Below are 21,857 nucleotides of genomic sequence, written 5' to 3' on the forward strand. Positions count from 1 at the left end.
ATAAGTACTAAAATACATATATATAAAGTCATAAAGGATTTTGTAAAGATTAATCATCACAATCAAAATGTTTGCTTCATTAGTTTTAAGTTATTTTACTGGTGTACAAAGTTTACACATACATATACATGCATACTCGTACTTGCGTGCACACACACACAGAGCATATATGTTTTATTTATATTTACTTTAGTTATTCTTATATCTTTTTTTTCATTTCCTATATTTTCCCTAGTTACTTACTTGCCACCAAATGTTAACACAAATCTTAGTTCTTTAAACAGTAGATCACTTTCTACTAAATTTAAAAAAAAAAAAAGAAAGTTCTATGAAGCTGCAAACCAGTATAACTTTTCTGACTGTTCAGGCTGCGTAAATGTGTAAACATGGTCAAGAGGTTATGCTGCAATTTAGCACTCTAAAGCAAGTATGCTTAATCTAGTTTTTATTCACATACTCATTTCTGTGATGCAAAAGGTAATTTCTTTCCAGAATTTTGCTAAAAAAAAAAAAAAAAAAAAAAAAAGCAGCATTTATAATGATAGTCTTGCTGGTTCTCCACATTCTGTTCTCTAATTATTTTATATCTTGTTAGCTGGTTTCAAAAAAGTCTCATGGAGAGATAAGAACTCAACAAAATTTAAAATCTTCCTCATTTCTGTTCAGTAGAAAAGAGAAAGGCTGTATAAATGCTGCAGATGTGAGAAAGCTTGTCTGAGTACTTGCACTTTCTAACACAACAAAGAAAGACGGAAACCTTGACTTTTGTGGGAAGTGTTTGGGATACATGGGGAAGGTTTAGACTGAAAAAGATGAGAACATGGATACTGTGATCTCTGTCTGGCCTCAGCTAGACAATCTGTCTGCACCCAACCATCTGACACTATCAGTATCCCTGGCAACCAAATCCTGTTTTCAGAGGCTGATCAGTAGTGTTGCTATTGCCTTTTTGAGACAATTCCATCCTTGACTGCTCATTGTGCCTTTTGGGTGCAGTTGCAATCATTCATTTCATTCCTCTCTTGACAAACGCTTACTCATCCCTGACTCCTGGTTCCAGTTCTGGCTTGGCTTTCCTACAGCTGTTTATCCTCTGCTTGCTCTACTTTAAAAGGTATAATTAATAGCAAATATAGATTCTCTGTTTTCCTCTATGTTAATCAGTTCCTGATTCTGCTGTTGCTTGGAATGTATGATTTACCTAATGACCGTGAGAGTATATGTAATCATATTGCAAGATGAAGAGAATCAAATAAATTTGTGTTAAAAAGTTTAATAGTTACCACTTGCTCTACCATAATTAGATATTACGATGTCATTTATCAGCAGTTTAAGAGTAGAAAAGAATTACTAACATTTTTCAGTAGAAAGAAATTATAAAATACTCACATGTACACGTTATATATCTTAGTATGTATGTATATATTTCTCTATTTATTTGCACTTGTAACACTGCAATGTAAATTGAATGTCAAAGAAGCCTGATAAATCTGAGAACTTTACTGTATGCATGACCAAAAATGCATTAAAACTGTAAAATGCCATCTAAGTATGCAAGTAAGTTAATAAATAAATAAATAAAATAATAATGAAATTAATTTGCAGCTGTAGAAAAATACACCCTGATGGGTGGTACAAAGATGGCCCTAGAATTACTTACATAATATAAGAAAATGTACTGTCCATGAGATATGAACAAATTATCTGTAAATACTTGCATTTATGACTAATATACAGAATGGATGTGATATCAGATTAAAGAAAACAGAAGCTTTTTGTGAGAAAGCCAGTTAATCTTGTATAAAGATCACAATTTAACCATGTGAGTAATCATAAAAAAGGACTATAAATAATAATACAGGTGGAGTCAGCTCTAGTTGTCACTTAGGCTGCAGCAAACTCCATCGAAAGGCACAGGAGCAGGCTCTCCCCATGTGCCGTAAGATGAGCTGGCGGGGAAGAAGATCGGCATGGCTGAACAGGGAAATTTACTGAGTGTCTGGGAGAAAAAGAGAATTTATGTCTGGTGGAAGAAGGGACAGGCAACTTGGGGAGAGTACAAGGAAGTTGCAGCATATGCAGAGAAAAAATCAGGAAGGCCAAAGCCCAGTATGAGCTCAACCTGGCCACTATGGTTAAGGACAACAAAAAATGTTTTATAAATATATTAACAGCAAGAGGAGGGCCAAGGAGAATCTCCATCCTTTGGATGCAGGAGGGAACATGACTACTGAGGATAAGGAAAAGGCTGAGGTTCTTAGTGCCTTCTTTGCACCTGTCTTTACAAGTCAGAACACTTATCCTTGGGATACTCAGCCTCCTGACCCGGAAGTCTGTGATGGTGAGCAGAAGAAAGCCCCCACAGTTCAGGTGGAAACTGTTAGAAACCTGCTGCTCCACCTGGACTGTCACAGATCCATGAGTCCAGATGGGATCCACCCCAGGGTGCTGAGGGAGTTGGCAGATGTGATTGCCGAGCTGCTTTCCATCATTTATCATCAGTCATAGTCATCCAGGGAGGTTCCAGATGACTGGAGAATAGCTAGTGTGATGCTCATCGATAAGAAGGGTGGTAAGCAGGACCTGGGGAACTACAGGCCTGTCAGCCTGACCTCAGTGCCAGGAAAGGTGATGGAACAAGTCATCTTGAATGGAATCATGCAATGTATGCAAGACAACTTGGGGATCAGGCCCAGGCAGCATGGGTTCATGAAAGGCAAGTCCTGCCTGACCAACCACATCTCCTTCTATGACTTGGGTGACCTGCCTGGTGCATGACGGAAAGGCTGTTGACATTGTCTACCTAGACTTCAGCAAAGCCTTTGACACAGTCTCCCACAGTATTCTTCTGGAGAGGTTGACAGCCCATGGCTTGGATAGGTACACTCTTTGCTGAGTTAAAAAATGGCTGGATGGCCAGGCCCAGAGAGTGGTGGTGAATGGAGTGAAATCCAGCTGGCGACCGGTCACGAGTGGTGTCCCCCAGGGGACGGTGTTGGGGCCCATCCTCTTGAATATCTTTATTGATGATTTGGACTTGATGGGAATTGAGTGCACCCTCAGTAAGTTTGCAGATGACACCAAGTTGGGGGTAAGTGTCGATTTGACAGAAGGTAGGAGGGCTCTCAGAGGGACCTGTACAGGGTGGATAGATGGGCAGAGGCCAATGGGATGAGGTTCCACATGGCTAAGTGCCACGTCCTGCACTTTGGTCAAAACAACCCCATGCAATGCTACAGGCCTAGGGGAAAATGGCTGGAAGGCTGTGCAGAGGAAAAGGATCTGGGATTGCTGATTGATGCTGACCTGAACATGAGCCGTCAGTGTGCCCAGGTGGCCAAGAAGGCCAATGGCATCCTGGCTTTTATCAGGAATACTGTAGCCAGCAGGACCAGGGAGGTGGTTGTTCCCTTGTACTCTGCTCTGGTGAGGCTGCAACTTGAGTACTGTGTTCAGCTTTGGGCCCCTCATTACAAGAATGACATTGACACCCTGGAATGTACCCAGAGAAGGGCTACAAAGGGTCTGGTGAAGGGTCGGAACACAAGATCTGTGAGGAGCGGCTGAGGGAACTGGGGTTGTTTAGTCTGGAGAAGAGGAGGCTCAGAAGAGACCTTACTGCTCTCTACAGCTACCTGAAAGGAAGGTGTGGTGAGATGTGGGTCAGCCTCTTCTCACAGATAACTAGCGATAGGACTAGAGGGAATGGGCTCAAGTTGCACCATGGGAGGTTTAGGTTGGAAATTAGGAGACATTTCTTTTCAGAAAGAGTTGTCAGGCATTGGAACTGGTTGCCCAGGGAAGTGGTGGAGTCATCGTCCCTGGGGGTGTTTAAGGAAAGGTTGGACCTGGTGCTTAGGGAACTGGTTTAGTGGGAGACATTGGTGGTAGGGAGATGGTTGGACCAGATGGTCTTGAAAGTCTTTTTTCCAACCTTAATGATTCTATGATTCTATGAACTGTACAGATATCCCTGTTCTTCAGAACCAACTATACAAAACCAAGCATTATTATAAGGGAATTTTATGTTAATACATTCTCCAAGGTTTCAGTGGTTCTGTATGATTGTTCTGGTTACGGGTCTTGAATGTTTGTTGGGGTGAAGTCTGAATGCAACAGTGTCCATAAGCACCTAGGTAAAAGAAGTCCCACTGGGAGATTTTGGGTCTGATCAAGTAGTCCCAAAATTTGGAACTAAGCTTCCATCTGATATCAGCTTCCTATTAAAGAAACATATTGATTTATTCTTATTTCTCATTCTCTCCAAGACATAAGCAATGCCTCACATTCTTACATCATATCTTACATCTCCCTGTCAGCAGTATGAACTTCCTCAGCAGTATTAGTATCTGAGGTTCTAGACTTATATTGAGTATTATTAGTGGTGAAATAACTGATTTAAATTATGAAGACTTGTTAATGACTAAACAGGATATTTACATGAATTGGTCCATCTGGACTGTTGTGACTAGGGATAGTCATGCTAGGGAAGACTTCACAGAGGCCTTAATAAATTCTTGGTTATTCCAGGTACCAGTCTCATAAAGCAAATCTATAAGAAAACAGGTTTAATGAGTTTCAGAATTATAGAAGTATCTGCTTAAAAATACCAGTATGCTTTTAGAATTTTATTTTTAAGATTATATGTCAACTTAATTTAAATATATTTATTACATGTAATCAGTACTAATGCAATTTGTGTCAGAATAGAGGTCCGTTTACTCAGCATATTGAAACAGAGTTGAGAGAATTACTGTCCAAAATGCTTACAACCAAAATAGATGAGTAATGGTTAGGGAAATAAATAAAATAATAATAAATATACATAAAGACTGATCACTGAACTATAAGCTATTAAACTCATATAAATTTTCTTATTCTGATTTCTATTTGATTTTAAAAATCATTTCAGCAGAGTATGTCTTGAATTAAACATATTTCCAGATGCCAGGACATATGCCTCGATCACCTTCAGCGGCTTGCAAAAGAAATATCTCCAGTCTTGGCAAGGTAGTGGCTCTTTGATAACTGTCTGAATATATGCTGTTGTCTGATATAGTGTTTGGATTAATTATTTTTTCCTTTAATTTGGAATGATGTTGTCAACCACTCTAGTCAGAACTAGATATGAAGACAGGAGAAAGGGAGTATTTGGGCAGTGAGGAAGCACTTTTGATGCATAGGAGATAATAGTCCTTAGAGCACTCTGAATGAACACTTTGAAGTAGAAAGACAACACTTGTATAATTGCTGCTCAGCTGCTTCTGTCTCTGACTTACTGTTTTCCATTTGCTTCACCAAAGGTAAAGACAGACGAATAAGGAAGAGCACTATATGGATTATAAAGTTCAAAGAAGTTTGATCTACTTGCACAAATTAATACAAAAGCTAATATATAGAAAATATAATATACAGCCAGTCACTAGTGGAAATTTAATTCAATGGTAATTATAAGTAATTATTAAGACTCAACCCTATGTGCCTAGGGGAAATGTTACCCAAAGCACCCAATAGGCATATCTGTATAAAAGTAGATTTGAAATTTTTATTTGAATATGGCATATGATATTTCATAGTGTTCCATGGTTTTGTTTCTATATATCCTCATGTAAAACAACAGTAGGAGAAATAAAATAAAATAAATAAAATAAAATAAAATAAAATAAAATAAAATAAAATAAAATAAAATAAAATAAAATAAAATAAAAATAAAATAAAATAAAATAAAATAAAATAAAATAAAATAAAATAAAATAAAATAAAATAAAATAAAATAAAATAAAATAAAATAAAATAAATAAAGCCTTCCGTTCATTGTTTAGAAAGATCTTGTAAACAGCATTGAATTCACATGATGGAAATGCATACTAGATCAGTAGATCAGGTCATGTAATAGATCATAAAATGAGTATATATGACAGTGTTTTCTTTTTCTTCATTCTCTTAAAAGTGTTTTTAATTGTTCAGAAGGGTGAAAACCATCATCTCAACATGAAATCATCAAGGACAGAAATGTAACTTCAAGATGAATTGAGGTATGCAGTTTTTCTGCAGATCATAGAACCATAGAATGGCTTGGGTTGGAAGGGACCTTAAAGACCATCTAGTTCTACCACCCCCCGGACTGGGCAGGGATGCCACACACTCGATCAGGTTGCCCAGGGCTGCACCCAATCTGGTCTTGAACACCTCCAGGGATGGAGCATCCACTGCTTCTCTGGGCAACCTGCTCCAGTGCCTCACCATCCCTTGAGTGAAGAATTTCCTTCTAAAGATAATATGTATATAGTTTTAAATTAAAATGTATATGTTTTTGAAGAAAAAGTCTTCTGGAGTGTCAGTCATAGTAAAGTTTGTGCAATGAAAACTGTAATGATTTCTAGCCTGGGGGAAATGCAGGCAAAGTATACTTTTCTTCATTGTGTATTTCCTTTATTTACTTCTTGTTTCAATAAGTTATGTTGCAAAGCTTTATTTTAGCATGTGTGTTGGTTTGTCTACCATGAGGGGAAGAAAACTCAGACTGTTGATATCTATGACATTCTGGTGTGGATAAGTCCACCATGGGACCAATATTAGGGCCCAGCTCCAGATCAGCAAGATACGTTGCCAGGCCTGGGCATAGCTGTAACATGCTCAGCAGGACAAAGGTGAGGGTCCAAACTTAAATGTAGCATCTAAACAAAAGCAGGAAGCCCTCAGCAATAAGTCTTACAGTTCTTTTGCACTATGGGTTTGTTTTCTAACAGCTGTTTCATTCAAGGCTAGACAGTAGCAATACATCAGAGATGGCCTTGAACACATACAGCTAAATCCCTAGACTTGGGAGGTCTAGGGAGGTGCCTTCAGGGCCCTGACAGCAACCATTCTGGATGTTCTAGATATTAATAGAAATTGGTCACATTTTTCCTGTAATTTATGTAGTTGTAAAAATTAGGAAATCTAAAGTTTTCCTTTATAAATGTATTCTTGAATAATATATATTATTATATACATATTCTTGAGTATAATTGAGTAAACTCAAGGGAAATATTTAGATGTAACAATCTATATAGCTGGTCATTTTGCTGTGTTTTCTCATTTTAGACAACATCAGGAATATGAAGGTATCGTGTAGGAACTGCTGGTTTCAGCTAACTGTGTTTACCAACTAAAGCATCATACACAAGCCCTACTTATTTGTACATAGTGTTGTTCTTCCAAAATTTAACATTTTTATTTATTTACTTATTTATTTACATACCTTCTAAATGAAAACACTTTAAAATCATTGAGTGATGACACCTACTCAAGGAAATAAAAGTTTCCCCACTGGGAATCTTGCAAATGCATTATTTTCTCGTCTGCTTCAGCTACATGAAAATGTGATTCTGTTCTTTATATATACATATATGTGATATATATATATATATATCACATATATATATATATATATCAAAGTTACCTCAAGCCTTTCTTCACCATCTGTTTGTATTAAATTAACTCATTTTTATTACAATGTATAATCAATATGTGGATTTGTTTATCTAGAGTAGCAAGTTAGTTACCTGATTCACTTTAGACCCTGAATAACCATGCTGCTTATACCCCAGGCTACACTGCAAACTTGAAAACATCACTCTTAGAAGGATTATTGGAATAGATTCTTCAAAAGTGCTCTCTTGTTGAGAACAAGAACACTAACATGGACACTTCAGTTTAGTTTTTTTCTGAGCTGTTTTCTGGAGAAAACCAACTGTGTTTGCGACCAGTACAAATAAAGTCTGAATAGAATTCACTTCTGTCATTTCTTAACAGCAGCAAGAATGAAACTACAACAGATTGCCCTTTTCTCTATCTTATCAAGGCTCTCAAATGCAATCCTACAAGCATTGGATCCATCTGTACATTCATATATTCTCATGCAATTCCCTAGAGCAAGAAATGCATGCTACCAAAACAAACAAAAAAACAACAACAACAAAAAACAACAACAAAAACCCCATGACTTCTTTAGCAAGCTGACGCATAATTATTATTAGGATTTTAGCAATGACGCACCATTGTTAGAAAGCATATTGGATTTTTACACATTGCCTTCAGTGTGAGTGCTTGAAACCCTTACATTCTAACTAAAGGGCAATAATATCCATTGGGGGTTATACTTAACCACTCCAGCAGTGCAAACAAGTATACATTGTATGGACTGTACAAATCCACATCTTTTTGAATTGTTCAGGATTCTCCTTATAACTTACACGCAATTAACATATACCTTGTGCCACTGTTTGGTGATGTTTAATGTTCTAACACCACCAGCAGTGCATAAACTATCACAAACTAAAGAGATATTAAAACAAGACAAAATTAGGCAGATTATTTATGCACAACAAATACATTTATCCACTTGGTTATATGTGTAATACTCTTGTTCTTAAAAACAAACAAACAAGCAAACAATCAATCAAACAAACAAACAAAAAAACAACCTGTGCGATAGTAATTAAAACCTAAAATGATGCATCCAGGCACAGAACATGCTGCATTAGTTACTGTGACATCTGTGACATGTTGCTGCAGGAAGCTGTAGAAGATGGGGGTCGGCCTCTTCTTGCAGATAACTCACTAGTTAGGACTAGAGGGAGTGACCTCAAGTTGCACCAGGGGAGTTCAGGTTTGAAACTGGGAGAAATTTCTTCTCAGAAAGTGTGGTTAAGCATTGGAACAGGCTGCCCAGGAAGGTGGTGGAGTCACTGTCCTTGGGGGTGTTTAAGGAAAAGCTGGACATGGTGCTTAGGGACAAGGTTTAGTGGGTGTTAGGGAGATGGTTGGACCAGATGATCTTGAAGGTCTTTTCCAACTTTAATGATTCTATGATTCTATGTCAGCCCCAAAGTAGTCTAACAGCTGGACTCAGTCTTTGTAGGTCCCTTCTAGCAAGAATATTCTATTCTATTCTATTCTATTCTATTCTATTCTATTCTATTCTATTCTATTCTATTCTATTCTATTCTATTCTATTCTATTCTATTCTATTCTATTCTATTCTATTCTATTCTATTCTATTCTATTCTATTCTATTCTATTCTATTCCATTCTATTCCATTCTATTCCATTCTATTCCATTCTATTCCATTCTATTCCATTCTATTCCATTCTATTCTATTCTATTCTATTCTATTCTATTCCATTCCATTCCATTCCATTCCATTCCATTCCATTCCATTCCATTCCATTCCATTCCATCCCATCCCATCCCATCCCATCCCATCCATTCCATTCCATTCCATTCCATTCCATTCCATTCCATTCCATTCCATTCCATTCCATTCCATTCCATTCCATTCCATTCCATTCCATTCCATTCCATTATGTGAAGTTGCCTACAGTGCTTTCAAGGCTCTGCAGAGAGATCTCAGTGTTCAGTTTGGTTTTATCATCAGCAAAATCCTTTCCACAAACAATGAACACTGCAGTTTTCATTGCCAGTGGCACACAACAAAGTCTATTTTTGCTCTACCCTGAGGTGCTTTACTAAGGCAGATCAACATTTTCTTTTCTATAATCTGTTCTGTCTTGCTGTTTCATTCAGTTATGTGCCAAACCCATCTCTTGACATGGCTGATGGAACTGGGCATGATGTGTCACATCATGCATGGTTATAGCTGACCAAAAGAGAGTTTGCATTTATTTCAAAAATTTCATGCTTCCAGGCATAGATTTAAGAAGAAAAAACTTTCCCCTGTTTACAAGCTTTACAAAATACTTTTTGTTCTGTGGCTGTTAGCAACTATATTTTAAATAACAAGAATGTTCAGAGATAGGCAGGAAATTTCTCATACTAGCCTCAGTTCACTGGTTATACTAATAAAGAGGTTGATAGGTGTGGTTCCTTAATATGAATGTTAGATTCAAAAGGCAAGCTTTGGAGGAGATACTATCTTTTGTGGAAATTAAGATAAGTTACTGCAGAACAGTTACTTTTAGGGAAGATCAGTTCTCAGTGGAATTTTGAAATGTCAGCAATACAGAAATAAATACAAAACTATCTTTTTTAGTAGATCATTTCTTTATATAGCACTGGTATAATTATGAGTCTAATGAAACTGTGGAGTTAAAGACAAAAAATATATATACACAAATTCTCATATACAGGAATAATTACCTTTTTACTCATTTCTACTTGCCAACACTTCTTATTCAGAATGACTTTGTTTGACAGTGACACAGTAACACTGATATTAAAGTGTTGTTTGTGTTTTTGTTTTTCTTTTGCTTTTGCTTTTCTTCCTGTAATAAACTGTAGTTTCCAATTTTTTATTTCTAGTTTTCCAGGAATAGGGTAATAACATAGATGTTTAAATTTAGTAATTTAATTTTATGGTCACTGTCTTTCATCACTGGGTAATAACATTTTTTGCCTGAAAACTAGAATACACCCATGTGATTTATGATGTCAAGGATAATCTGGGGAGAGTGAGGAAAAAAGGCAGTTTATGATTTGCTGTATTTGTAGAAACTGATACGATCTGAAACTTACTATCCCATAGTCTGAAAAAAAAAAAAAAAAGCTTGCACACTCCTCAGCATAAACATGCCCTCATGTGTATTTATCATGTTTATGCCTATGTGTACGCAGAGTAATTCTCAAAACTTAGCCAGATATGTCTGTCTAGCTAAGAGGCAACATGGACTTCATGAACAGGGCTAGGAATCTTCTGTATAGAATGGGGAAAAGAATTGCTAAGAGAGGAACACAGTAATTTGGTGACCATAATCTGCATAAGCTCCTTAAAAAAACACTACAAAATACAAATTACTTTCAGTCAGTGTGTCCAGTAACAGGTTTGGATTATGAAATGATGCATTGCATCACATTATAACCTTGACCAGCTTCATATGAAGGAGCATGCCTACATACTGCATATTGAAAGCACGATAATTCATTCAAATTACCTGCATTGCAGCTGAGCAACTGTTAAACTCCTTTGAAATCCTACAGCATTTTATGTTACCTTCAGCCACGTAGAAAGCAAGTTGTCACAGGATCATATAATTCATTTCTTGTGCAGTACACTGGAGACAGAAAATTACTGTCAGTACTCAGTAGTGCAGTTTTTATCATCTTCTAGAACAAAAGGCACTTAAAATTTTTATTTTTTTTTTTCTTCTCTCCAAGGGAGGAAGACAGTGAGAGCTTTGTCAGCCTTTTTGGTCATGAACCTTAAAGGACTCACTCAGTTTAACAGCCTTAATATCTTTGCAGCACTATAAATAAGGATCTGTTTTCCCAAGGTACACGGCATTTCAGGAGCAGACACAAAAGAGGAATGAAAAAAGAGGGAAAGCAAACAATGATGGTTCAAACTGGGCAATCACCAGACTATCCCTTTTGACATTGAGGATGTCAGTTTGCTACAAATTATCATTCCATTGAAGAGAATTATGTTTCATATACACCAAGGTAGTTTAGATAGAGAAATTGCATAACATCTTTTCTAGCAACACAGGTGACCTTATTTTATCAAGTTATTACAACTTAAAGAAGCCAGACTTGGAGCGCCAGCTGTTGGCAGTTGTTCCCCTGCAGTAATTGACACTTCAGAGTGAAATTCACAGGGCAAGTGGCTGACAAAATGTTTTTGTATTTTCTTGCCCCTCACAAAAGGCTACCTACTTTTTATGTAAGTTGAAATACCTTGCACTTTCATTACTGGAAAAATAGATGCCCTTCACAATTTCTTCCATTCCTGTACATCCCTGTACAACATAAGGGCTGATGTGGTCAGCGTGTTCATTTTCACGACCGTGTTTCAACCTCTCTCCCATGGGCTTTGTTGCTTGCTTTCCAGTAGTGATTCCCCTTAGAGCATCGGGGCTTCAATATTGCTTCAGGCTTCCTAACATTACAGCTCTGCAAATGTCAAATGTTATTCTGGTGAAGCCTGCTGGCTCAGTGGTATTCATTTGCTTGGATCTTCCCCCTCTGGGCTCTTTCTAGCTTTCTCTTCTTTTTCCCTCTGCCCTCAAGAGCATGATGCTTGGCACATTTCTCAACTCTGCATTAGTCATGCCAGAAATGGAACCACATATTCTCAATTGAGCTGGTTCCACAAGCTCCTCAAGAGCCCTTATGAGGCCAGCAGACTGTAAGGCTTTGATAATTTTGCTAGAAATGTAGTGCTTATGGATGAAGAAGCAGTAATTTTGTATTTCAAGGACTTTTTTGTAGATTTGTTATAGTGACAACGGTAAAGTTTGTTTGGTGTAAACAGGAGACTTCAGTTATTGCTTAAATGTATTGAATTACATAGACTTCAAACCAGTTTGGGTAGTCTAGGACCTTATATTTTTAAATACAAATCTATTTGTACTTGGCTGTCAACATATGTGCTGTTCCTTTTATTCCTAATGAGACATATTCCAGCTTTTATGCTATATAAATATATATCTGTATTAAAACTAATAAAAAAATTGGTGGAAAAAATAAATAAATAAATACATAAATAAATAGATAAATAAATAGATAAATAAATAGATAAATAAGAGACCAATCTGAAAATCAGGAATTTTATGTGGAATGTTTAATGTCCAGAAATAAAGTACATAAATAAATGAATAATTATGCCAATTAATTATTTGCAGAATTTTTTCCTCACATAATTCCTTCTAAAGGCAACTGCTGATAAACTTCAGGGAACGTCAGGGAGATGTATAGCTCTATGCAGATGCCTGATTTACAAACTTGTATCAACATCTGCTGAGTTTGCATAACTATTCTAAATGAAATGGAAATAAATCCACAAGCTTAAAGTCTACCTGGACAAAACAATGCGAAAAAAAAGAAGGAAAGAGGTTCAGCAGAAGAAAAGTAAGACCAGGAAATATGTGTTTGTCTATTTGGTAGGCTGGGCAGCTGCAGCTGAAAAACATAAAAAGTATTATCATAGTATTTTTTAACCCCTGCATTTGTAAACAGGAAAATAATGATGGAATATTTATGGTGTGAAATTTAGTTAGTGGGAAAAGGTTTTTCAAGGGTTACCTAGCAAGTTTATGGAAAAATAAAATGCTATGGGAAAGACGAAATAATCCAGGGCTGTAGGAAGTTACTGGAGTCCATCAAAGATGTTAAACACTATAGTAAGAAACAAATCTGCTTATGTGGATTAAGCACACTAGTGACTGCTTTCAGATTCATGCTTTCAGGTTGAGACTCTTTTGCTATAAAAGGGCTGGTATTAATTTCTATCCTAAAAATATTTTCCAGCTGTTTTCCCAGTAGGGGAATAAAAAAATAAACAAATAAATATTTGGCAATATAAGGCAAGGGAAAGCAAATTTTAAGTTTTTATTTTGGTCTGTTCAAGAACCTACAACTCATCTGTGCAAGATCCTGTATCTCATGATATCTGTTCATGTCACATTAAGTGATGGAAGTGGCACTTGTCATCTGATATGTTTTCTTTAAGCCTCCCCCAAGAGACAACATCCGCTACTTTCACGAGATTTGAAAACTGAAGAAATTTGAAAGCGTTTGGGTAGCTTGACTTGACGTGAGTTTTACAGATTTCGACTAGTTCAAAAAGTCTTTGACTAAAAATAAAGAAAAATGGCTATAAAATCAAAGGTCTCAGAGTCTCTGACTGGAATGAGGCACAGTCCCATGATGTAAATTGCAACAGGATCTCTGTTAGTACATAAAGCATAAAGTTGAGAGTTAACAACAATTAACTCTGCATTTCCCACACAGGCTATGAGGAAAATAATAACTATTTAGTCTATTTAAATAATAGAATCATAGAATCATTTAGGTTGCATAAGACCCTTAAGATCAGCAAGTCCAACCATCAATCTAACACTATCAAGTCTAACACTAAACCACATCCCTAGTGCCATGTTCACATGTCTCTTAAATAAGTTGTTGGTATTGTAAGATTTTTATGGCAATTTTTTATGAAAATTCAATACTACTAAATGTCACTATAACTTTTTGAGTAAACTAACTCTTTGGGCACCATAAATAACACGTCAGTGGCAGTGAAAGTTTTCTGACAAGTTACTAGCAGTAAAGCAAGGATGTTCATATGAGAAATGAATGGAACATTTTCCTCAAAATATATATTTCAACAAGAATTGAAACATTGAGGCAGTTAGCGCGGGCAGGAAGGGCGGGGACCCATCGTCGCTCTGTTGCAGCTGCCTCTCCCTTCGGTGCTTGTAACCTGCTTGCGTAGAACCTGACCATGGTATCAACCAGGCAGAAAACCGTGGCCTCCGCATCTCGTGCGGCATCTCCAGCCACGGTCACCAGGGTGGCTACTCAGACGGAGGGCTCCGGGAAACACGCAGCCGTCCAGGTCCTGGGCTGAAGAGTGTGCCCCAGCCTTCTGTCGGTCTCCGACAGCAGTGGTGGGTATGCCTGTGGGAGGTGTGCCCACGTTGAAGAACTGCTCAGCCAGGTAGCGGTGCTCCGGGAGGAGATGAACAGGCTCAGGAGCATCAGGGAATCGGAGATGGAAATTGACTGGTGGAGGTGCACTCTACCCTCTCTGAGGCAGGCTCACGAGCCTGCCACAGCACAGGCGTCTCCTGTTATGCAGAAGACGGAGGTTCCCTTCTCCTGCCAGGCAGCGGGAGGAGACCTAGATCAAGGGGGGGAATGGAGGCAGGTGCCTATTCGGGGTGGTAGGCGAGCCCTCTCTCTGCCCACCTCACCTTCTCATCTACCCTTAAATAATCGATATGAAGGACTAGAACAAGACAATCTGAATGACAAAGTAGATAAAAACCCGTCCCAGTTGGAGGGGGCGCCTAAGACAAGGCGACCTACACATCGCATTGCCACATCATGCTTCAAAAAAGAAAGAAGGGCTGTTGTTATGGGGGGGCTCCCTTCTGAAAGGGACAGAGGGACCGATATGCCGACCGGACCCAACCCACAGAGAAGTCTGTTGCCTCCCTGGGGCTCGGGTGAGAGACTTCGCCAAGAAAGTCAAGCGCCTGGTACGGCCCACTGACTACTACCCGCTACTGGTCTTTCAGGCTGGTAGTGATGAAGTAGCAACGAGAAGTCCGAAGGCGATCAAAAGAGACTTTAGGGATTTGGGGCGACTACTTAGAGGATCAGGGGCGCAGGTTGTGTTTGCCTCTGTCCTTTCGATAGGGGGGATCGAAGCTGAAAGGCATGCTGTTCACATAAACTCGTGGCTTCGAGACTGGTGTGACCGGCAGAACTTTGGGTTCTTTGATCACGGGAAGGTCTATGCTACACAGGGCCTGATGGCACCGGATGGGATGTGCCTCTCTCGGAGAGGGGTAAGGATCTTTGGTCAGGAGTTGGCAGGGCTGATAGATAGGGCTTTAAACTAGAGTCGAAGGGGGAAGGGGCTAAAACCAGGCACGCCGGTGAAGACCTAAGGGAAGGTACGCTAGAATCAGAGGGGCTGGGTGCCAGTGAGGTCCTTCAGGCAGATCCACAAGGTGCTGAGTGTAAGGAGACGCACCTGAAGTGCTTCTACACGAACGCACGCAGTATGAGGAATAAAATGGATGAGCTAGAAGTCCTGGCCCAGTCCCGCAACTACGACATCATCGGCATAAGCGAAACCTGGTGGGATGAGTCCTGTGACTGGGGTGTTGCGATAGATGGTTACAGGCTCTTCTGGAGGGACAGGCAGGGTAGGCGAGGTGGTGGGGTGGCGATGTATGTGAAGCAGGGGCTGGACTGTGTGGAATTTCAGGTCGGCGATGGCAAAGTTGAGAGCCTCTGGGTAAGGATCAAGGGACGAACGAATAAAGGGGATGTCGTTGTGGGAGTCTATTACAGACCGCCTGGCCAGGATGATAGCGCCGATAAATTATTCTTTACAGAACTAAGAGAGGCCTCGAGATTAACTCCCCTTGTCTTTATGGGGGACTTCAACTTGCCAGACGTTAACTGGGAGTGCCACACGGCTGACACGAGCAAGTCCAGGAGGTTCATGAAGCACCTAGATGATAACTTCTTGGTGCAGGTGCTAACGGAGCCAACTAGGAAAGGTGCCCTCCTAGACCTGTTGCTAGAAAACAGAGAGGGTCTGGTGGGAGATGTGGTGATTGGTGGCCGCCTTGGTCATAGCGACCATGAAGTAGTTGAGTTCAAAATTTACGGTGACAGAAGGAAAAGTGCCACCAAAACCTCATCCCTAGATATGGGGAAAGCGGACTTCAGGCTGCTCAGGGAACTAGTCAGCAAGGTCCCCTGGGAAACTGCTCTTGAAGGCCTCGATGTCCACCAGTGCTGGTCATTCTTTAAGCGATGCCTCCTAGAAGCACAAGATCAGGCAATTCCTAAATATCGCAAGTCAGGCAGGCGGGGCAGGAGGCCGGCGTGGCTGACCAGGAACATTCTAATGGAGATTAGGCGGAAACAGAGAGTGTTTCGCTACTGGAAGGAGGGCCAGGTGTCATGGAAAGAATACAGGGATGCTGTTCGTGTTTGTAGGGAGAAAATTCGTGTGGCCAAAGCACACCTAGAGTTGAAGCTGGCTGTGTCTGTGAGAGAAAATAAAAAGGGCTTTTTCAGATATGTGAATGGAAAAAGGAGAACTAAAGAATACATAGGGCCGCTCCTTGATAGGGAAGGTCTCCTCACAGACAATGACATAGGCAAAGCAGAGACGCTTAACGCCTTCTTTGCCTCTGTCTTCAATGCCGATGATGGGCTTCGGGACCCAGGGTGCCCTGAGCTGGAGGACCGGGACGGTGGGGATGACAAACTCCCAACCGACCCTGAACGTGTGCGGGATTTGCTACTCCACCTGGATCCCTACAAGTCCATGGGTCCGGATGGGATTCATCCCCGGGTGCTGAAAGAGCTGGCGGACGTCATCGCGGAACCTCTCTCAATTATTTTTCAACGATCCTGGGAATTTGGAGAGGTCCCAGTAGACTGGAAGCTGGCAAATGTTGTGCCGATTTACAAGAAGGGTCAGAAAGAAGACCCTAGCAATTACAGGCCCGTCAGTCTCACGTCAGTGCCTGGTAAAATCATGGAGAAGATGGTTCTCGAACTTATTGAGGCGCACCTGGGGGACAAAGCAGTCATTGGTCCCAGCCAGCATGGGTTTGTGAAGGGTAGGTCCTGCCTAACTAACCTGATTTCCTTTTATGATAAGATCACCCGTATGATGGACCAAGGGAAACCAGCTGATGTGATTTTTTTGGACTTCAGCAAGGCTTTTGACACGGTTTCCCATAGGATCCTACTGGACAAAATGTCCACCATACAGCTAAATAAAAACATCATACGATGGGTGAGCAATTGGCTAACGGGCAGGGCCCAAAGGGTTATGGTAAATGGGGCTGCGTCAGGCTGGCGGGCAGTCACCAGTGGGGTCCCTCAAGGCTCCATTTTAGGGCCGGTACATTTCAATATTTTTATAAACGATCTGGATGTAGGAATAGAAGGTATTTTGAGCAAGTTTGCTGATGACACCAAACTTGGAGGAGTTGTGGACTCGAATGAGGGTGGAAAGGCCTTGCAGAGGGATCTGGATAGGTTGGAGAGCTGGGCGATCACCAACCGCATGAAGTTCAATAAGAGCAAGTGCCGGGTCCTGCACCTGGGACGGGGAAACCCTGGCTGCACGTACAGACTGGGCGATGAGACGCTGGAGAGCAGCCTAGAAGAGAGGGATCTGGGGGTCATGGTAGACAGCAAGTTGAATATGAGCCAGCAGTGTGCCCTGGCGGCCAGGAGGGCCAACCGTGTCCTGGGGTGCATCAAGCACGGCATCGCTAGTAGGTCAAGGGAGGTGATTGTCCCGCTCTACTCCGCGCTGGTGCGGCCTCACCTCGAGTACTGTGTGCAGTTCTGGGCACCACAGTATAAAAAGGACATGAAACTGTTGGAGAGTGTACAGAGGAGGGCTACGAAGATGGTGAAAGGCCTGGAGGGGAAGACGTACGAGGAACGGCTGAGGTCACTGGGCCTGTTCAGCCTGGAGAAGAGGAGGCTGAGGGGAGACCTCATCACAGTCTACAACTTCCTCGTAAGGGGGTGTCGAGAGGCAGGAGACCTTTTCTCCATTAACACCAGTGACAGGACCCGCGGGAACGGGGTTAAGCTGAGGCAGGGGAAATTTAGGCTTGACATCAGGAGGGGGTTCTTCACAGAGAGGTGGTTGCACACTGGAACAGGCTCCCCAGGGAAGTGGTCACTGCACCGAGCCTGTCTGAATTTAAGAAGCGATTGGACTGTGCACTTAGTCACATGGTCTGAACTTTTGGGTAGACCTGTGCGGTGTCAAGAGTTGGACTTGATGATCCTTAAGGGTCCCTTCCAACTCAGGATATTCTATGATTCTATGATTCTATGATTTCAGTGCTGCATTGATTTTTTCTGACCTTTTCAATAAGAATTATTTCAAATGTAAGATACAGTCTCAGTCACTTTCAGAGAAAGAGAAAGGAGACAGACAGACATAGACACACAGAAAACACTCTCCTTCTCAGTCTGAAAGTAGTCTTTTTTGTGATAAGTCCGTTTTGTTAAAAAAAGAAATCTAGGGCGAGAAATTGCAAGATTGTGTTCCCATCTGAGCCTGTAATAAAAAAAATAAAAAATAAAAAATAGACTCTCCAAAGTACATTTTTTCCACCTTCTTTATTCAGAAAGATACTATTTAGTACTGAAATTTTACAAAAGTGTGCTTGTTTTGGCTTTATAGAGTTAATTTTCCTCATAACAACCATATGGTGTTCTGTTCTAAATTTATAACCAAAATGGTGTTGATAACACACCCATGTTACAGCTGTTGCCAAACAGTGCTTGCACAGCATCAAGACTTTCTCCACTTCTCGCTCTGCCCCCAGCCCAGTGAGCAGGCTGGGAGTGGGCAAGAGTCTAGAAGAGAACGTAGCTGGGAGAGCTGACCCAAATTGACCATAGGGATATTAATGAGTCAAGGATCTACAAACTAGTGTAGACACATGTATTGCAGCTGTTTAAATTAAGCAAAATTAGTCCTACTCCAGCTTGTCATCTAGTTTTATCAACCTCCAAAGTACAGAAACGGAGACAAAAGTACTTCACCATTATGTAACACTGAAACAATAATTAAATTTAAGATAGTGATTGATGCAACATAAATATTAATTAGTAAATTATGGAAGGATAAATGAATGGGTATGAATTATTAAGGGAAAAGAACAGAATCTCATAAAATTACCTGATACGTCTGACATTCCTTTTTTTTTTTTTTTTTTTACCTTCCATTTTGCTTAAACACACCAGCTAGTTTCTGTCTTTTCTTTTTCCCAGTGTCTACTATTTCTTCATCTCTCCATCCTTCCTATTTGCTCTGAGACCCATTCTGTAACCTGTTCTAGTGGCATTCTGTGCTCTCTCCCAAGAATATACTAATGTTTGTGACTCTGAAATACACAACTATTCTACTCTGCTCTTGCTACAGTGCTACTTTGCTGGCAACAGAAGTAGGAAACTAAATTACCGTGAACACCAGCAAAAAGAAGAGTGGCTAAAGATTTCCTATCACCCCTCTGGAATATGGTTGTGAAGAAGTTATACGTACTCATGAAGACTCATGTGTTCAAAACATCCCAATTTTTTGAGTGGCATATCTTCATTTGAATTAAAATTCCTTGTGAATATTAAATGTCAGAAACATAAGATCACATGTTTGAACCAAGCCAATTTACTTCTTAATTATTATATTTACTTATTTTGTAGTTATGAGTTTAATTATATTTGCAACTCAAAAACAAAAACAAACAAAACCTACCAACCAACCAACCAAAAACAGCTCTTCTCAGTCCAAAGTCTAAACCACAATGAATTTTCTTAAACAGATAATCCGTTATAGAACAGCCACTCCCTAAATAGAACCAAGTTTGTCTTACTAACTGTAGGGTTCACAGTTGAAGTAGAGTTCAGATTTGCTAAACATAATATCTTACCTCAGGTCCGCTGGATCCCTTTGAATTGTTTAGGAATACCTTTGAGACTCCTGACATAGATGCAGAATGGGTAGATAAAGAACGTTTTTGGTTGGTTGGTTACCTTTCACTTAAGCTTCTTGAATTGTACTGCCTAAATTGGCAATAGTTTCCTTCTTTTGGCATTAGAGTATCTACAACAGATTTTTTATTTTTATTTTTCCACAAAGCCATGTCAATAAAGATATGTATATTTGCCTGTCTTGGACTGAGAACATAGTTTCCAGTGCCGTCCAAGACTTCTAACAAAGCCCAGTTCCTGTAATAATGGGTAATTCATCCATTACATTACCTTTTTAATTTCCTAATTATATGTCTCCAAAAAGATTAAAATTCATCATATATGAGTTAAATCCAAGTTATTTTATAATAAAACCCTCTTTTGTTGTTATTCTATTGTGTTGACTTTCAAAAGGTTAATTGCAGAAATTTGTTGGATTATTTAAATCAAAAATGTGTATGTAAATTGCTAACAAATCTGAAGCTTTTTTTTTCCTAGAAAGTTTTGAGAAAGCAGTCTTAAAATTTAAAAATTACCTCATTTTTGTATTTTCAAGATGGAAATTATATCAATCAAAATAACATTTTTTCTGTATTCATAATTAAAATCAGAAGTGAATTATTTAAAAAAAACTAATTGAAATAATTCATTAATTAAAATGTTTTTGAAAGTTATTTTCCATTGTAAAATATTTTCAAATATTTTAATGTTTTCACAAAGAAAAGCAAAATTTTGAATTTTATTTTAGAAAGTATCATAGAATAGAGAATCCCTCTTACCAGCTGCAAGTCAAATAGGTATAATATGTCTTCTGTACACACTTTATAATGTAATCCTTGGTATTCGAGGAAAAAAAAAAAAGAAATTGCATTTTGAAAAATACTTTGCGTCTACAGGGTTTTCATCTAGGCAACTCCTTCTTTAACAACATTTCTTAAAAACACAGCACATCCATCAAGTGCAGTTAATTTTAAAGTAATAAAAATAAAAATAAAATAAAAAGAAATATATATATATATAAATAAAAATAAGAGAAGTGTGTGTACATATCAGAATACTTGGAGGTGATCCCTAAGCAGAAATTGATGTTCAATCATAACTATAATCAATTATAAATGGGCAACTTTTACCATGTTTACAAACCATTAAATAAAATACTAATTCCTCATATTGTACTACTGATATCTTCAAAAATGGATTAGTATTAGTAATAATAACAACAATAATAACAATAACAATAATAACAATAACAACAACAACAACAACAATAATAATAATAGTTCCCTGATTTTTGTCTGTTTGTTTGATTGATTATTTATTTGTTCTTTTCCCCTTCTGTAATTATCAGGAAAGGATTAAAAAAGACAAGTTCTCTTAACACAGAGTTAGTTGTCAGGGATGCATATATATATATATATATATATCAAATGAAAGATTAACTTTCTTTCAATGTTTTGATATAATTTCCATTTTTATATGTGGCTTTTGAAAGAAGGATTCAGCTCTTACTGCCACTGGACTCTTTGTGAGGACAGAGGACTTTATGTAACCAAGGGGGGCAAAAAAGCATCTTTTCCAACAGGCTGGCCAGCAAAGGAGGCAGATGATGACCCACAATTATAGGAAGAAGTGGTGTGCTGGCTAACGAAGGATGCAGTCTAACGAGGACAAGAAAGATACCAGAACAGAACAGGGAAGGAGGATCCTATGAAGAAAGGCTGAGAGAGCAGGGGATGGTGGTGAGTCACTGGAACAGGTTGCCCAGAGAAGCTGTGGATATCACATCCCTGGAGGTGTTTAATGCCAGGTTGGATGGGGCTTTGAGCAACCTGCTCAAGTGGTAGATGTGTCCCTGCCTATGGCAGGAGGGTTGGAA

The 21,857-nt window shown here is 39.2% G+C and overlaps 1 long non-coding RNA gene across 2 annotated transcripts in view; it reads left to right on the plus strand.

Moving 5' to 3' along the window:
- The first annotated feature begins 648 nt into the window (after positions 1 to 648).
- LOC308193102 overlaps positions 649 to 21,857 on the plus strand; it is a 67,779-nt gene continuing 46,570 nt past the window's right edge. For both annotated transcript variants that reach the window (XR_013949378.1, XR_013949379.1), the window contains exon 1: positions 649 to 1,114. This is a non-coding gene — a long non-coding RNA (uncharacterized lncRNA). The remainder of the gene's footprint in view (positions 1,115 to 21,857) is intronic.

Source organism: Anser brachyrhynchus, assembly GCF_964034855.1.
Source record: "Anser brachyrhynchus genome assembly, chromosome: 1".
Lineage (NCBI taxonomy): Eukaryota > Metazoa > Chordata > Aves > Anseriformes > Anatidae > Anser > Anser brachyrhynchus.